The sequence below is a fragment of the Heliangelus exortis genome, chromosome 9 (genome assembly GCF_036169615.1).
Source record: "Heliangelus exortis chromosome 9, bHelExo1.hap1, whole genome shotgun sequence".
Lineage (NCBI taxonomy): Eukaryota > Metazoa > Chordata > Aves > Apodiformes > Trochilidae > Heliangelus > Heliangelus exortis.
Window position 1 is genome coordinate 18,607,598 of NC_092430.1, and position 12,369 is coordinate 18,619,966.

Consider the following 12,369-nt stretch of genomic DNA (forward strand, 5'->3'; position numbering starts at 1 on the left):
TTGGTTTGGAGTACACAAAGTTCCAGTTTTTCATATATCAATGCATAGAGTTACTTACGACAGTGTTGTTAGGGAAGGAAAAAAATAGTTGCCAGATGAGTTTATTTAAGGAATGGTAACTGCTAATAAAAGCTTTCCACTAACAAGGATTTTTTAAATAGTTTTTTAATATGCTTTTAATGACCTCTACTTCTCTTACCTACCTCCTTGCTTCCCAAACTGTTTGTACTGTCCCCAATAACACTCAGTGGAAAGCTGTCGTTCCTGGCTAAATCCTTACTTAGGTTGGATGCTATGCCTCCGTTAGACAGGGTCACAAGGTCACAATCGATTTTGGAGGCCACCTGGAGAGTCCAGGCCGTGAACTGACTCAAAAAATTTATATCAGAGCTGGAATGGTCCACCTCCCAGGGCTCAGCCTGCTCTAACACCCCAACCGCAGGATGGAGCCTGCCAGGCCCAGCTCAGGGAGAGGCCAGAGTTGTTGACCCCGTTAGCTGACCTCTTCAAACTTCAGGAGAATTTTTCTGGCAGTTACCACGGTGACTGGGCACTCCAAGCTTATCCTTCTTACTGAAAAAAAAAAAAAAAAAAAAAAAAAAAAGAAGAAAAAAAATGGTAAAACCTACCTTGTAGAGATGTCTATCAAAAATCAAATACATAAATGTTTTAATTGTTTGCATCTCTCCTTGGGCTGCTCTGGCTCTTACTGCTACATCCGAAACGACCATTGAGAAAGCAGTTTGGCTGGAAACATTTTGACTTCTGAAAAAGCAATATTCAGTGGATTTAACAAGTAGCATTTCTAGTATCTGCCTACAAACACAAATGACACACTAAAAGCTTCATTGTGAAATAATATTTATTTTTCTTTCTGTATTTGTCTCCAAATTATTCCTTATCAAGTTCAGAACAAACTGAGAAAAGGCTCAAGGAAGGATTCCAGACTGCCTTTGGCTTTTTTTCCTTTTGAAAAATAGCTGCTGGATGAAAACATTAAGCATGCCTCGATATGTTGCTTGGGTCTCTCAAGAAGAGACTGCATAACCCATTTAATGTACCATGAAATATTATTTGAGAAGAGAAGAAAAAAAAAAAAAAAAAAAAAAAAAAAAAAAAAAAGGAAGATGAAAAAAAGAAAAAAGTTGTCAGATATCATTATTGTTGTTTGTTTTCAGGCACTCTGAACACTTATAATTTCACACATAAAATGTACCAGGTAAGCAAGGTCTCATGATGCTGACAGAAAAGGCTTGAAACGCATCAAGGGATCAGAAAGTGCACTAAGTAAACAAGAAAACATAGTGGACTCTTCATTCTGAAAGAACAAGGGGAAAAGTGGTGCTCCTTAATTTCAGAGCAATCACATATTATATATGAAGCTTTTATGTAAATTTTCCTCATGCTTCTATACTTGAAATAGCATCTTGCAAAAGGGAGCACAGAAGAGTACACTGTGTTATAGCTGGAAAAATCTGACTGAAGGGCTTCTGATGGCAAAATGTCAATCAGAATTCCCTGTTTGTTATGGACTGCTCCTCTCTGGAGTACAGCTAAGCAGTGGTTTAATGGTTGAAAGTTTAATGTCATTTTGTCTCACATATGGTTTTGAAGTATCTTCTGTTGTTTGAAGAGTTAAATATGAATATTCAAATTGCTGCTCAGCCACAGCTCTGTGCTCCTCCTGGGCTTCTCCTCTGGCAGTGCTGAGATGACAGAGGGGACCGCACTGAGTTGCCTCTCACAGGGGGAGATCCTGCAGACCCTGTGGGTGAAAAAACAAAGCAGGAGATTTGGGTGTGAAAAGCAATAACTGATCTTTTGTCACAGATTTATTTTTCATTTCTGCTGGAAGGATGAGAGGAAGGCAGGCCAGCTTGTGTGTATTAACCAACATTTTAAAAAGTGAATATAGGCATAGTAAAGGAACCTTTTTCCTTTCAAAATTGATTCAATTACTTTGACATATCATATGCTCAATGCTAAACAGATACACAGACACATTCTAATAGTGCAATTCTGAACTAAACGTGAAAACAATTTCATTTCCTTTTCTCAGGGATGTGTTAGAAAAAGGCTAAGCCTCTCATGAAGAGATGAATTTGTGATTTTATTATGGCTATACAAGATGGTTTTATGTTTTCCCTTTATTTCCTGTATGAAATAATCTGGTGACTGATTAATAGGCCAGTGGGATGAAAATAAGTGTTTATTGCATTTTACATTTTTTTTCATCCTTGCTGAACAACACTGTATATATAAGCGTGTGTCTTTCAATTAGATAACATGATTTATGAAGTCATGCTTAGGGGTAGCCAGGTTGTTGACTCAGATTAGAGCTATGATGCCAGCTCATTCCCTGGTGACAAACACTGACTGTCCTTCCCACAGCCAGGCACCCCTGGCAGCTTTGTGAAAAGACCTTGTGGTTGGCAGAGCACTGAGCAGGAAATGAGGTCCTCTCCGGTTTGGGACAGAGATGACTGGAGTTACAGAAAGCTGCAAAGCAAAATCAGCGTCCCCTGAGTCACAGACTTGAAGCTCTCGGGGACCCTGCAGTTCCCAGCATGCCCTGGCCCACCAGTGCTGCATTGCTTGGGCACCCTCCAGCCTCCCACCGAGTTCCCAGGGGAGGACCCTGCAAACTGCCAGTCTGTCGGGAGAAGAAGGGAGAAATTTCCCGTGGGAGAGGAGGGAAGTGGTCCCCCTCATCCTCCCTGTGCACCCCAGCAAGATCCCAGCAAGTGCTCAGCACTCTCTCAAGGGAATGCCTTTCTCCCTCACCCCTACCAGAGAATTGTCAGCACATCACATGGTGTTTCTCTAATGATGTTACAACAAGGCATTTACCTCAGCTTCTGGCTTGGAGATCTTCTGTGTGACCTGCCCTCTTCTAGGAATTTCACATATAAATCACTGGAAAGCAGGGAATCTTTAATATCCACTGGGAAGCTGCATGCTATGTTTGCCCCTTGGCGCAGGCAGCTGTGGACCACAGAGCATCTTGCCTTGTAGGTGCTACGGCAGCTCAGACACCTGCACCTGAAATGAGGGGCTCAGCCACTTGTTTCCAAGATCTTTGAGCCAGAAAGCAACCCCGTAGAAAGAGGCTAGAAACTGTTGCTGAATTCATAGAGGACTCCCTGATGCTCTCTGTGTAACATTTTCAGCCTGAATTCCCTCAATGTAATTGAAACAATAATATTTAGACCGTTTGGGGCTGAGATTATTGCTCTAATAAATTGTTTTTTTATTGGTTCATTGTGGCAAATAAGCCTCCGATTGATTTTTCTCTTAATCAGCATGGAGAATGCATTCTGCTGTAATTAAATCCTGTGTAACTGGGCACTCTGTGTTCGCTTGTCTCTTAGCTTGCAGTGGTATGAGATACAGTACATCAAACGCTATACTGTACACGATAGGCACCCTGCCAGCCCGGGGAGCGATTATGCTGCTTTGCCTTTAGTGTGCTTACAAATGAGTATAGCTGGAGCACGTATGGAGAAGTGTGCGTCGCTTGGGAGATGTAGGAAAGTTATTAGAGGAGGATGATAGCCACGGATAAGGTCTTTCCTCTGGAGGAAGGCTTGACCCCCCCTCTCTGAAAAGGCTGAGAGAGACGCTGGAACCGTCGCCCCACCCCGACCTCCCCGGCAGGTCCCCGCATTCCCCGCCGTGCCTCCCAACCCGCCGCCCGTGGGGCCCACCCCGAGCCCCCCCCCGAGCCCCGAGGTTCCGGCCGGCCCGCCCCGGGACAACCGGTCCCCTCCGCCGGCGGGAGAGCGGCCGGGATGCCAGGCGGGCAGTTTTGAAGAGTCGATCTTCATAATACAAATCCCCCGGGTTCGCCTCCCCGCCAGCGGCGCGAGCCAGGTTTTTAATTGAATCCCGGGGATTTGGCGGCTTCAGAGAGCCCCGATTCGGGCCCCAGGGTCGTGGGGCCCCCCACGCCCCTTTTCCCGGGCGCGGGCCCGTCTCTCCGAGGTTGATTTCTCGCCTCCAAAGCAGGAGGAGGGGAGGACGTTGAGGGCCCTTGTGAGCCCCCAGCCCCAAGCACCTGGGAGGCGGAGGGAGGCCGTGGGCCCATTGCAACTCGGGAAGGGCGAGAGGGGATGGGGGCGGCCCGGGGGGCCGTGGGGGCAGCTGGCAGGGCCCCGGGTAGCTCCTGGCTGCTCCATCCTTTCGCCCCGGCAGCGCTTTAGGGGGGGCTCAGGCCGAATCCTGTCCATTCTATAGGTTAATGCTCTTTTCTCTCCGGCTGCGCTGCGCGGCTGCGGGGAAGCAGGCCAGCGGATAATTACCCCTCACTGCAATCCGCAGAGCTGGCCTAATCCGAAAGCTCAAGTGCCCGTAAGTAAAACTTCAGGAAAAGTTATTGAAACTGACAAATACAGGGTGACAAATAATCAATAAAAGCCCAGTCCCACATCCTTTATTGTTTCCAGGCACTAACAACAAGTAATGAAACCTCGGCGAGGACAGGGGGAGGGAGCAGCGGGGACCAGGAGTTGGGCTGGCTCCTGGAAAGCCCCCGGTTAAAGAAGCCAAGGGAAGGACCCGGCAACATAACGGGGACGGTACCCCGTCTCCGTGAGGGAAAAGACAATACTTTCCCCTACCCCAACTCCTTGCCGCCCCGTCTCTGAGCTCGCAAGGAGTTTGCCCCAAGCCAGGAGCTGATGCCGGCCCCGGTCCACGCATGTACCTCCTGCACGCGCACAAAACCCCAAGAGCTGCTTTCTAAAATATATAAAATATCTGGACACCAAACGCGCTGCTTCTAATTAGCATTTCGTCCCTGGATTTTCCGCGCCTCAGTTTCTAAAGTTACAACGAAGGACGCTGGGCAAGATAAATCCGTGCTGTCGTTTTTCTCCCTCTCTGTCTCTCCGAATTAAGTTCCGATCTATCAGTTTAAACACTGGCCAGAAAGTTGATTCACTTTCTGTTAAGATTTCGGGTTAAACCGGGGGCTCGTCCAATGTCTTTAAGCTTTTGAGCTGTGTAAATGAACTGCAGTGTCACATAATCGATAGGGAAAACTCAGCTGTCACAGATCCGAAAGCAGCCTCCTGCCACAGAAATAACGTGATTTGGCATTTCAAAGTTTGGAAACGTGCTGTCTGCGCGTCCGGGGCTCGGGGAGAAAGAGCTGAGCAGAGGGACGGGGGCGATGAGCTGGGGCGCGGGGTGGGGGGCAGGCAGGGAAGGCCCCCCGCACAGGCGCCCCGCACCGCGGCACCCGCTGCCGCCCCCTCCCTCCCCGACACACGCTGTGAAAGTTGTTTCCCAACTTTGGCGTTTGGGGAGAGTTGACCCAGAACAAATCTCAGTGTCTCGGTGGCCTTTGCGAAGAAACCGTGCCCCCCCGCCCCGAGCCTGCGGGACGTGCCCATCTGGAGCACGCACCGTGAGAGCAACTGTGCCGCGTACAGTCAGCCACAGCGGCCATCAGTCACTAAAAGCCACACGCTTCAGTGGGCCGGGAATAAAACGAAGTCCTGGTGACGCCTGGTTAAACCACTGACCCTCCTGCGAGGGCTGAAGAAGGGGGAAGGAGACCCCCTCCTGGCAAACCCAACGTTGGGGGCCTTCTCGCCGGGCTTTGCAGGGAGATGCCAGCAGCGGCCCTGCCCCCTCCCCTGGGCTGGCAGCGCCGAGGGGGCGTCAGCCCAGCTGTTTCGGGGGGGTCAGGGAGGGGGCCCGGGCCTGGGACGCAGGAGAGGCGTGGGAGGCGATGGAAGCTGCGGTAGCCCGCGTGGGCACCGATTTCCCACTGAAACATTTATTTTTGTGTCTGCTGGGGTGGAAAAATTCACCTGTGGGCAGGGCGTGCCTTAAGGTGCGGAGTAATCGGCGCCCTCGCCCCCCCCGTCCCTCCGCACACTCCTGCTTACACACACGCGCACAGGCACACGCACAAGAAAACAACTTACACAGGGTGTTCAGATGCTTTCTGGAAGAGGAGGGGTTTAGCTTCAAATTAGGAAGCTCTCTCAGATGAACGATAAATTTCTCTTTGGTCAGGCTACGGTGTTTGATCACATCTTTGTGTTTTTGTCCCCAGCACAAAGGGACCCGTAGGCTGAATCAAGAAATAGGACTTCAGATCGTTTGATTTGACATAAGGAAACTGTTGCGTTTGTAATATTGTAACACCCTGAAGGGGAAAAATGAAACCTCTGTAGCTGAGACAAGGAGTGTGCTTAAGTACCACTACGTTTCAAAACCCATTTGGATATAATTTAAGTCTCCTCTGGCTTACAGTAATATACTCTCCAACCTTGAGGCTATCCAAAAGGGGGGATTTAATGAGGCCGAGTTTATACACTTATATAATTTAGAGGTTTTGCTGTAGCTGTAAAATGACAATTGGTACATGTGTAGTGCAAAAGAGCTGAAATCCCATCCAGGGACCAAGTTGGCTATTTCTGAAGGAGCTGTCATTTCCAGCAGGGGGGACACAATGAGAAGGCCAGGAGCAACGGAGCTCTGATCTCCACCAAGGAGAGATAACCACCTGATTAAAATAGGCCTCTTGTTCCCTCGTTACTCGATCATTGTGTGAACTTACCTTATTTACAATTACAGGCAATGAGTGAGTTGCCCAGATTGCAATACACCTATAGGTTTGGGTTTACTCTTCACTTTGTTATCAAGACCATCTCTTGGACAGATTGCTGGACTACTCATAACATGGGGGTGCAAAAATGCTCTTAAGGACAGAGGGGCTTTATACATTCAGAGCCTTATATGTGAGCGCAGCATGTACACACACACACCCCGCTGGGAACTGAGGAAGGGGCCAGGCTCTGCAGAACCAGCTTGACAAAATCAGGATATTTACAGCACTCAGATACATGTAAGCACCACCAGGAAACACAGGGGCACCACACAGCAAGAAATATTATTTTGTATTCGACATCTGGCACCTGCACGTTTTCCAGGTGAACCCAGGTACGGCGGCTGTTGTCCTCACCTCTTTTTGGATCACTCTAGAGACCAGGAATCCACCAATGGCATTGGGCAGTGATGTACATCTCTGCTGAGATTTAATGCACTTTGTTCTCCATTTTAATATTTAATGGTGCAGTGTCTGCCAGTTTATTATCCCACTATTGCTTGTGCATTTGTCTCTTATGTCTAGTTTCTGTCATTACACAAAGCGTTTTGAAGAGCTAATTTCAAGACAGAAAGTCTACACTTACTATAAAAGTCATTAAATTAGCATGACAACCACAAAGTTCCTAGGTTATAATTTAGTTATAGATCTGAAATATTCCCTGCTTTTTCTCTCCGCTTTAAGTATGAAGGCTGCAGCAAGACACTGTCTTGAAGTTAGGACATCTGAGATGCAGAGTGCACTGTGCAAGAACAGGGAAGGAGATGCAGACTCCATCACCACCTTTTTGGCAGAGTGGTGGGTAACAAGAAAGATCTCTGATTCCCCCTCATGTCTCCCAGCATCCAGAGAAAGATGTGATCAGATGGTCTTCTACTACAACAGGTGGGAACAAAAAATAAATAGATCTTGATTCATTTCACATCGATTAAATTGTTGCTTGAATAGTAGGAAGCACTCTTGCCTGTTAGATCCCACTAAATGCTAAGATGGGAAAATGTGTTACAAAAGCAGCTGTTTGCACTAAAGCTGCAACGCGTCCCATTTCTTTCAATCGTGTCTTCATTTCAGAAGAGAGCTGGGGAGAGGAGAGGAAAAGCTGCTTCTGCCAGCTGCGTGTGTGTCTGCACTGCCCTAGGGGGCTGAAGGACCCCCGGGGGTGCCAGGGCAGCGGGTGCCCAGGACGCCGCTGAGGGAGAGCTCGGCTCTGCCCGGCCCAGCACCTCCCTGCCTGACACGTTACGTTTCGACGAGAAAAATAGAGGAGACGAGACGGGGCATAAAAACGCGGCGCTCGCTCGGAGAAAAGACAGTCCTGGTATTTATTTAAGCTAAAAATCTCCTATCAACTTTTTTTTTATTTTTTTTTTCCCGGCCAGGATCAGCAAGGTGCGTTTCTGTGGACTGATTTGTTGCTTTTAATCAAGCAGGCTGCGAATTGTGGAAGCTTTCCATTTACCTTTTCTTCTTTAAGCGTTTTAATTATCATCACTGACCTGTTGGGCATACCTACAGTATCAATGTCCCTTTTACATCGCTGCCTTCCCTTTCTCTGCATGTTTCTGCTATTTAACACTTGCTACCTTTGCCATTAGAGTCCTAGAGTGACCCCCATGGGTATCTTTGAAAGAAAGACCCTCTGCATTCCAACACTGCCTCCTTACCCAAGTAACAGCAAAGGGACCATTCAGACACATGGACCACACTGAAGCATTAATTAGGCTGATGAAATCCATAGAAATGTATGGATTCAGCATAATCGAGTTTCTTCTGCTGACTATAGTTAAGGAATACGTGAGCAGCTGGGAGAATAGAAAGTACTGTTAGGGTGAAGTCATGCGTGTAATTGAGTATATTTAACATAACCATTTTAATGATCGGTGATTAAAAGTGCATCTACTTAAATTGTATACCTCTGCAATTTGTCCATATCAACTTTAGAGCACACACAAAGAAAAGGTCGTCATATAAATTTATAAACAAGATCCCTTCCTGGCTACACATGACTCGAGCTGGAATGATAACTCGGCAGCAGCAAGGGGGGAAAAGGCCTTTTGCAAGAAAACAGCTACGCCGGTGCGATATTAATTAATCACTGGTTTGGCCCCCTTTCTCTCCTATGCAGTCAGAGTATTGGAAGTGCATAATAAGTGAGTTTTCTTTTCAACCGTAATTATTTATAACAATTAGATCACTCGGGGAAAAAAATCCCTGGGCTTCTTTCCCATATTAAAGGAGTTCCTTTTCCCTCGCTTGACAATATTGTTTATATGCGTGTGTGTGTACATATCTTGAAATAAAATGTTTTGGGTTTTTTTTCTTCCGCAGTAACGTTGCTGGCGGACACCCAGCAAAGAAAAGATAAATGTTGAAACTTCTCCCCTCGCTACACTTCTACGCGGAGAGCTTGGAGACTGTCAACAGGGGCGGTGTTTGGGGAGGACGGAGCTGATGGGCACAGCCGTGTCTCCTCGCAGGAGAGTCCCGCAGAATGGGAAATTAGCAGACGAAATCTGCTAGTGGGGACTAGATCCCACAAAGCCCACGCGTTGGGAAGGCTGAGTGTCTCTCTCTCGCCTATTCAATCTGCCTAGGCTGGTTGCAGCGAATAAATAGAGTCATTGTGGAGCCCATACACAAACGGACCCAACTCCCTCCCCCATCCCTTCTCGCCCTCCACCCCCCTGTCCCTTTATGCTTAAACGCACACAAATCTGCAACCGCTTTGCACCAAAAGGAGCCCAAACTTTTCTTCCTTTTACCGCACGACTCCTGTGGGAAAGGTTTAGTCACACGTATGGAATATGTACTTATGGCAGAGAGACGGGGGTTCACGCTGGGTAAGGGTAAACAGGAGCCTGCTAGGGGCAGGACCCATCCTGCCCTCTCCCCGCCGTGCGGGCGAGCATCCCTCTCCCCGCCGAAGATAACGGTTCAAAGTAGCCAGATGCATTAAACAGTCACAAAAGCAGCGGAGGGGAGGGAAGGTTCACTTAAGTTTCGGGTGGCAAACTTAAATCGTGCTGTCTCCCAGCATCGCTGCAAGGTGAAATCCATTTGGAGGCATCCCTGCCAAGCGGCCCGCAGTCCGGCGGGGCGGGCGGCAGCTCCGCACCCGGGGAAGTTACTCCGTGCAAGAGAATTTGCAGCCTTGAAAGCATATTTTTCTTCCAGCTATGGTGGCACTTAAATGATAATGTAGGCAATGAAACTGGGGAGATTTATATCTTTTGGAAAGTAGGACGAGCCAGATGGTAATAGCGTCATTAACAAACAAACTTAGGATCTGCAAGTGAAGCTTGAAATTGGGAGAGAGATCTGGAGAACAAAAGGAGCTGCTGTTGAGGGCGGGGAGGGGGGGGAAAGTCCCTCTTCTGCCGGCCAAATCTAAGAGCACATTCTGGAGGGGCTACTCCTGCCCAGCGCTAGATAATAAACGACGGCTTTTTCCTCCCCTGTTGTGACTGAGAAAGGACAGAGAAAACTTTTGCAATAGGCAAATGTGGCATTTATTTATGTGTAACCCTTTGTAGTCTCAAGTGTCCCAAATGGGCCTTTAATTCAACTCCCTAGTTTGATACGGAGGGATCGCTTCTCCCAAGTTTATTTTAGAGAAACAAAGCGCCGCTTGTGGAAGTTGAAGGGCCAAAAGTTCAGTAATTATTTTTTGAATTAATAGTAACGAATAAATATTAAAGGTTAAACGTTATTTGCGAAGAGAGTTGAAACATCTGCGGGATTTATTGCATCTTCTATGTTGTCTTTTCTTTCTCAAAAAAAAAAAAAAAAAAAAAAAAAAAAAGAAAAAGAAAAAAGAAAAAAAGCTCACTGTTTGTTAGGAGGCACCGATACAACAGCGGGCGGAGATCATAGGGCAGGGTCGGGGTGCGGGAGGTTTGGTGGGGGAGTGGGGACAGCCCCCGGGGGGCTCCACTCGCCCTCCAACAGGGCTTCTCCCCACAGCACCCTTTGGGTTTGCTCTCTAAAACCACAACAAGGGTTGTGGAAGAAAAGGCCATCGGCAGAGATTCTTCCAGCAGAGTCCATAAACAGCGGAGACCCACTAGCTCCAGGGCTTCAGCAGGAGGGGTGGGGGTTTTCCTCCTAAATTTTAAACAGTATGGTCCCAAAATCAACAAAATAGTTTGGAGACCTTTAGAAGATCCTCGTATCTCCTCTCCAGAGCAAAGTTGGTGGTTATTAGATGATTAATGATTTAAAAGAAGCCTGTTAACAGCCCGAAGTTGAGAGACACGGACCCACGCTCTAAAGTAAAAATCTCACATGATTTTTTTTAAAATGTGCTGGAGATCTTTAAAAGCCCCGAGGACTTACCCTTAAGGCATTATTCAAAGAAAAAAAACTGAGACTGGCGGTTCGTCACAGGCAATTGTAAAGGGTTTCAAAGGACCGATCAAACGAGTTGGAGAGTAATCTACATTAAAGTCCGGATGGCAGTGTTACAACATGCACCTGCAGGGTATTTGCTATCCGTGCCCCTTACAGAGCTACAAATCACCATTAAAGAAAGCTGCTTAAGCTTCCTCCTCGCTTCTAGAAAGACTTACTCGGGCTCCTTCACTTTGATATTTATACATTTTGTTATTGATAAGTGTGGGGCTATTCAGCGCTCCCTTCCCCCTCCCGGACTGTCCCCGGGCACTTTTGCACCTCCCGCACCCGCGCACGGCTCCAGGAAGCCCGGCCTCACGAAAGACACGCGTGGATGTGGGGTCGATTCCCCTGTCGGCGGAAAACTGCGAGCTGCCGGGGCCAGGCGAAGTTTTATTTTTGTTTTATTTATCTAGTTCCTCCCTCCCCCACCAGGCAGCGCGGCCCTCCCGGGCGGGCGCTGTCACCGGGGAGACCGGGGCAGCCCGGGCCGCATCGGCACGCTGGATGTCCCGGCGGATTTTCTCACAGTTGCGGGAGGCGCAGACATGGAAATGAGCTCATTAGGGGGGGAGTGGCGGCCGCCCAGGCCTCCCGCCCCCGGCCCGGCTCGGCCCGGTTCGCTGTACCCCGGGGCTTCAGCACATCTCTCCCCTGCAGATGGCTTTTTGGGCAAAGTCGAGGCAGTCTCACCCATTGCTGCAAGGTTAACCCTTGGCATGCCGCAGGGCCGCGGCTAACAGCTGGAAAAACCCCGTCGACCCCCGCTCCCCACCTCCCCCCGCGCTCCCACGGGCAGCATCCAGCGTGCGCAATGCTCCCCCCACCAGGTGATGTCAGCGGGAAAAAGCAAAGTTGTAAAACAAACAAACAAGCCGGGAGAGGTAGAACTAAAAAAAAAAAAAAAAAATCACGATTTTCCTCCCACTCGAGAAGAAAAAGTCTCAAAGGTCAACAGGGATTCATCAACCGCTTCCCACGGTTGCAGGCAGGGCTGGCAACCCCGAGTCACTGAACCTGGATTTTTGTTTCGGGGAATTTCAGTGCTCGAGTCTGTGTTTTCAATACTTTCCTCTAGTGGATTCTTGCAAACGAACAAAACTCCCACCCCGCCGCAGGTGTGAGGCTGCTGCCCCCGCTCTCTGGGCCGGCATTGAGCCCGGATGAGCAGGCAGGGGACCGGACGAGCCCCGAGGCATCAACCGGACACCCGCATCGCTACTGCCCCTGCCTTGGGCAGCTGCGGGAGCACCCGGGGCGGGGGGTGGGAAGCAGAAAGGGGTTTGACCGCTCTTGCTGCGGAAGAGGATTTAGTTACTGTTTGTTAAAAAAAAAAAAAAAAAAAAAAAAAAAAA

The 12,369-nt window shown here is 48.5% G+C and overlaps 1 long non-coding RNA gene across 4 annotated transcripts in view; it reads right to left on the reverse strand.

The window, feature by feature from the left end:
• Nucleotides 1–635: 635 nt before the first annotated feature.
• Nucleotides 636–12,369, reverse strand: part of LOC139799978 (uncharacterized) — a 238,213-nt gene continuing 226,479 nt past the window's right edge. For 3 of the 4 annotated variants that reach the window (XR_011727531.1, XR_011727532.1, XR_011727533.1), the window contains exon 5: nucleotides 1,109–1,765. This is a non-coding gene — a long non-coding RNA (uncharacterized lncRNA). Of the gene's footprint in view, nucleotides 766–1,108; nucleotides 1,766–12,369 lie in introns of those variants that run through there. The other variant, XR_011727534.1, reaches the window with a different exon arrangement.